This window comes from Aythya fuligula, chromosome 3 (genome assembly GCF_009819795.1).
Source record: "Aythya fuligula isolate bAytFul2 chromosome 3, bAytFul2.pri, whole genome shotgun sequence".
In the NCBI taxonomy this organism is placed as follows: Eukaryota; Metazoa; Chordata; class Aves; order Anseriformes; family Anatidae; genus Aythya; species Aythya fuligula.
Window position 1 is genome coordinate 75,568,142 of NC_045561.1, and position 6,363 is coordinate 75,574,504.

The following is a 6,363-nucleotide window of genomic DNA, read 5'->3' on the forward strand; positions in this document are numbered from 1 at the left end:
GCATGCAGGGAAAAGCCATGTTACTGTAAAGGTTTGGGCTGGCATGACTTATGCCATGCTTTCTGTGAGAGCTGGAACACACTGCTTTTGAAAAAAAAACACAAGGTGTTATCTTTAAAGATCTTTATCAGAAACGGCTTGGTATCATGCTGCCTTTTCCTACAACCTCACCATATCTCTTCAAATAAATATTTTTTGTCTTCTGTAGCCTCATGCTTACTCCTCTGTTTCAGTTTTTAGTGACAATTGATAGTTCAGAACTCAGGTGGTCAGAAAATTTAATATGAGGCTAATGTTTGCGTCAGAATTTTAATGGAATTTTTATACAACACTACTAAAAAGTAACTCCCTATTTGCCAAAGTTGTATCAGAACGTTTGTGTAATTGCAAAGGGCTCTGAATATAGTGGAGGAAAGCTAAGTGACTTTGTTACCAAGGCTGTGCTGCTTTGGTGTCTCAAAAGGGCTGTTGTGTGGGAGAAGCCTTGTGCATGTGCTACTTGTCATCACCAGCCCTGTCCTGTTCACAGCCCTGCTGTGGCTCTGGAGAGGCCTCCACCAGTCTACTTGGGAACTACACCTTTAACTACAAAGGTCCTTTTGCATGTCTGGCTATTCACTCCATCACTGATGTGTTTGTGCCACATGTAGCTATCCCCTTGTCATCTGGAAAGACAATAACTTCATTTAAGCCATTGCCCATCAGCACCTCATAGCAAAAGTGGGAGATCAGGAACATGGACTGGAGGCAGGCTTTCAGGCTACAGACTTACAGTGTGCCCCCATAGAATCATAGAATTGTTAGGGTTGGAAAAGATGTCCAAGATCATCTGGTCCAGCCATCACCCTACTACCAGTATCACCCACTAAACCATGTCCCTAAGTTCCATGTCCAACCTTTCTTTAAACACCTTCAGAGACGGTGACTCCACCACCTCCATGGGCAACCCATTCCAACGCCTGACTACTCTTTCTGAGAAGAAATGTCTCCTAATTTTCAACCAAAACTTCCCAGCCTTTTATAGCCTGCACAGGTGATGTAGACTTTGCCCCCAGCCTGAAACTAGCCTTGCTGGAACATCCTGTAGGAGGTCATCGGTCCAACTGCTCAATTCCATGAGGGGAAAGTACATGCCTGACCAAGAATGGTTCAAGACTGACAACACAAGTATGGATTGCTTGTCCATGGAGTATGGACCATATGGCATATAGTCTGCTGGAAGGATGAAATTAGAGAGCAGTTCTTAGGGCAATATTTATGTAGAAGAAAAAGTAGGGAGAAGAAAGCAGACACTTGTGAACTAAAGTCTGTCTCTGAGGCACTGTCAGGAAACCAGACATCACCATTAGATATTATTTATTGCCAGCTTGATTCCCAACTTGGGAATCCCAGCTTGTTGGCCAGGATGAGATATCTTTTGCACTAGCCAGAGGCAAGAAGGAGGCCTAAAAACATCACTTCCCCTACACACTGGCATTTATTTGTTTTACTGACCCAGGACCATCTAGATGCTGACCAGGATGGTGCCCAGTGACCAGGGAAAGTACAGAAAAGCAGACAGGTCACTTCATCTGGGTAACTTTCTTCCTGTTCTTGTGGGAGTGAAGCAGTCTTCTCTTCCTTCTTTTGCTGTGGTTGGAAGTTTAACACCTATTGACAATCTTCCCTGAAGAAAACTGGTGTCTACGTGTGTAGAGCAGGAAGTGGGATTAGGAACCCTTCTCCCTGAGCTGGTGCTGCTGGATCGCCAGTTTGTAAAGACAAGATAGACATGAGGTGCCTTGATGACTTTCTACTGAAGTTCTGATGCCCTCCAAGGCTAAGGCAGAGCAAGTGGTCTGTCTTAGTTACTATTTAATTCAGTTAGGTTACTTAATGTGATGTGGAACTAAACTGTGTAATGGAGAGTCAGACGTGCTCTGCAGCCTTGACCAACATTTTCTGCACACAAGCAGTGTTGTTCCCTGCAGCTGAATCTTTTTATAAGCATGACTTGGAGGTTAAACCACCAACCGGGGCAGCAGCATTGCTAATAATCTTGTCTGTGAAGTGGCTCATGAATGGTTAATGCAGTGAACTAAATACTGAGATAAATGGCTAAATGCATAAGTCAAACAGACATAGATAATATTATGAAATAGGAAGTCTGAATGAGTTGTTTTGGTTTAAAACATTAACCAAAAATGAGTTATTTCACTGTCCTTCCCAAAACAGGATGGGTGGATATGGAAAGTGGATCCATAAATAGAAATTGCAGAGTTACGTCCTGTGTCAGGCCTGTCTAATACTCCTTATCCTTTGCTTTTCTTCAATTTTTAATGGAGGAGATATAATCTGAGCTGCCTATCATTGAGATGGAGAACTAGACGGATACCAAAAAGAGTCCAAGCATTTGGGAATACAGAAAGTAACCAGCTTTAAAATAAGAAAATACAAGCCAGAGGTTATTGTAATAGTAATGAAATAATATATAAATACTCTTATAACGTGCAAAGATAAATTTCACTTGAAGGGCTACTAATAACCCATTCATACGATATTTCCAATGTTTAAAACTCCACTGCCAGTGCTTTTCATTGACTGGGTTAGATTGATAGTATTGAAAGACTTATGTGGTGGCAACTGGCCAGTACTAAAATTTCTCTCTCATACTATCTGTACAAGCCTGACAGAGACAATATGTCCTACCTAAGCATTTCCCACAGGAACAAAACAAAAGTATCAGGAAAGAACACAGTTCCCTGAATGAACTATTTGCTCAGCAAAGAATCGCTAAAGTGATTTGAATGGGTTTTGGTTCACTTTAAGCTTTTTCTTAAAGCAGGTTTATAGGATTAAATAAGCAAGCCTAGCATGACTGTACGTACTGCCTTGTCTCCAAGAACGGGATGGGCCTCTCATAAGATGTCCTTTTTACTCACTTTTCTACTTTCTCCCTCTACTTGTTCAACAAATTATTTTTTCATAAAACAATATACTGAAAAAATCAATTTTCATTTGTGTATTTTTTAATGAAAAAAATGAATAAAATAAGCTATACTATACTATACTGAAATTATTAATTATAACGTGTCACCAAAAACTCTGCTGTTGACATTATTCAAAGGCATAAAACTGTAATGAATGGACAAGCAAATATGCTTGTATGTTTGTTTTTCTTAAAGTGCAGAACTCAGATATTTTCGAACATAAATCTAATCCTGCAATCAATTATGCCCCGGTTGATTGTAGTCATCAAATAGGATCATGAGGTCAGGCTGTAGTGTTCTGTAGGCTGACAAAATGTGTCTCAGTTTCTCTTAGTCTCAAGAACTGAGTCAGAGGGGTCTGAATGTGTCTGGGCCTTGATGAAGATTGATGTGGTGCAATACAGAGTTGAAATAATGCTGATAAGTGAAGGCACATATCAAGATGAGGAAAATTTATGCTTGATCCTTTTTTTTTATTTTATTTTATTTTATTTTTTTAACTGAATTCTGATCTGTGATCCCACTAAATCTCCAGCTTCTTCTTTATGACCAGGTAGTGGTAGCCAGAACACTGCTCACTCTTTATTTTTACCCTTTTATACTAAAAATTATTACCCTTTTTATACTAAAATACACTAAAATTCCACTGAGAAACTTCAGTTAATGTGGGATGCAAAGAAATCTAGGTATCAGAAAGTATTCTATAGTGTTCCATGATCTAAATTAGCTTCTAGCTATTCTTAGATGAAATGTAAGCTATGAATATAGACCCTTGATTTCCTAAATGGCCTGAATCATAGCACCTTAGGAAAATCTGTCCCCTAAGGTAATACTACCAGTTCTTAATATGCATATTTAAATCAGTGTATGATTTTTTTGTTTTGTTTTTAATCTGTTTTGAGGCTATAGTTTAGGAGTTCAAAACATTAAATAGTCCAGCAAATGTATGTAAAAAAAAAATCTAACCTTGTCAAGATAAGTTGTTATTTAACATTACCAAAAAGGCCTGCAAAGCAAGATAAACTATAGATAGACAAGTTTTTTGTTGTTGTTTTTTTTTTTTTTTTTTTTTTTTTTTTTTTTTTTTTTTTTAATAATAATAATTAAAGGAATGGAAAAAGATACACTCTGGGGGAAGAAGGGGAGTATCCTGCAAGCCTAACATTAGTTTAGTAGGGGCCATTTCTATGGAATCCTTTGTAGACACTGGAGAAAGATAAGCTCCTTCAGATGTGATAAAGAACATCTGTCTTGGGCTTTTGTTCTGAATCACTTCTGGAAGAAATGATCACTCTCCATCTGCAGCAAAGATGTATCAGCCTCTCTCGAGCCTGAAGTGGCCAATACCCCCTGAGCTTGCAGAGTACTGCCTGCGATGATCACACAGCAGCAGCAGACAAGCACCAGTGGCTTCTTCCAGAGGTGTAAGAAAGCACTGGAGATTTTATTTTCTGAATCAGATGGGGAAACAGGCAAGTGAATGAGCTGATACATAATACCAAGAGAAAGACTATTCTTGCCTGACAGCAGTGACTGTTCTAGTAGCTCTGCATCCTTGTTCACAAAGCGTGAACTATGAGTGAAAACAGGCTTCCTTCTCTCACAGCCCTCTCACAAGCACTGAGGAAAGCATTTGGTCTTGTATGCAGTTTCCAGTCACTGCATTAATGAAAAGTAGCTGAATTGCTCTCTGACAGGTTCCCGTCACAGAGCTGTTTCAAAAGCTCTGGTGAGATGCACAGTTCATTACCAGTGTTTTTGAATGTAATGCTAATGGGTGACCTATTTTTCCCCCCAAGAATGTACACCTGTCCCTTACTGGGGATGAATCCAATAGTCCTGACCATCCTTTGATTTTCACCTTTGCAAGGACTTTTTACTCTGTGATAAGGTAATAGAAAATCCATCATCTGATCTGGTAGTGTTCATGTGCTCTGAAATGATTACACTAGGTACTGGACACCTGCAGTTATGTGTTTTTTTAGTTATGTGTTTTTTTTTTTGTTTTGTTTTTTTTTTTTTTTTAACTGATGTAGAAAAGAATAGAGTCAAAACCCCTGCTACCTTTGATTTTTCCTTTCCCCTCAAGCCAATGCTTGTTATATTACCCTGGCAAAATAATTTCCCTCTTGTAAAAGCCATCTCCATGAAAGCCACTCCTGTGCAGTGACTCAGTCACACAGAAGCATTGTATGCGGGGAAGCTTCCTCCACGTGGATCGTTGCAAAGAACTGAGACAATTTAACACAATCAAAGAGAAAAACTTCCCAACTTAGTCAATTGTGATATTGTTATAGCTTTCCCATTAGTGTGGGGGAAAATATTGATGTGTTGTGACTGATGTTAACACAAGTGTCTTTTCTTTTAAATTACTGGATTCGCAATCAAAGGACTCCCTCTGTCCTTGGGCTTTCTGTAAGGCTACCTTTAAACACACTCTTTTTGCTTGTTCAGGAAGCTGTCATTAAACAGCAATAACCTTTTATTACTGAATTTAGCTGTTTTTGAATGGGTGACCTAGAGATTAAAATTTCAGACTCTGTTACTAATTAACAGAGTCATTTGAACCCTGATGGATGTATTATTTAGTACCTGGACTTAGATATTTTCTCATTTCATTTTACAAAGGTGAATTTCACATCTTTTGTGATTTGAAAGCTAACATTTATGGCAGAGTACATTTAGAATGCTTATTCATCACTTCACGGTGATGAGCACTTGTCTTCTTGGCCCTGATTCATCAAAACTTTCAGTCATGCTCTTCTTGTTAAGCACAGCGTTGAGTGTGTTCCTAAAGGCTTTGCTGAGGTAGGGGAAGCCTTTTTCCTTTGAGAAGTGCTATATGGTCTATTTGCATTGGATATGGAAAGGTAAAGTATATATTAGTAAAATATGTCTTTGCTTATTTGTAATTATAATGGCTTTATATGAATCACAAAGCATAGAATTTCATCGGAAGAAGTTATTTTTATAATACATGGGACATTAGGAAAAAAAAACAAAACATAAGAAACTGTTAATTGATAAAATATCTGACACTATTTCACTGGAAACCAGTGAACAACTAAGCAGTTTTGAGAAGAAAACTGGAATTAAGTCCAAATAACCTGCACTATAGACCTATACTATAACCAGGAAGCTTAGGCATCCAAATTAAGTTAAGGCCTAAGTTATTAGAGAATGCTGTTTGAAGGTAAAAAGTTGATTACTAGAGCTATGCAATTCTTTCTTCTGTGTATCAATGGTGACTGAAAGAACCTGAGAGCTAAATCTCCGAGGACTGAATTGTAATCGCATGTAAACATTTAATTCACAAAGTTCAGCACAATTACACTTCTTAAAAGTATCTTTATTTTACAGAGTAATATTTATTTGATTATTGTTATTATTAGGC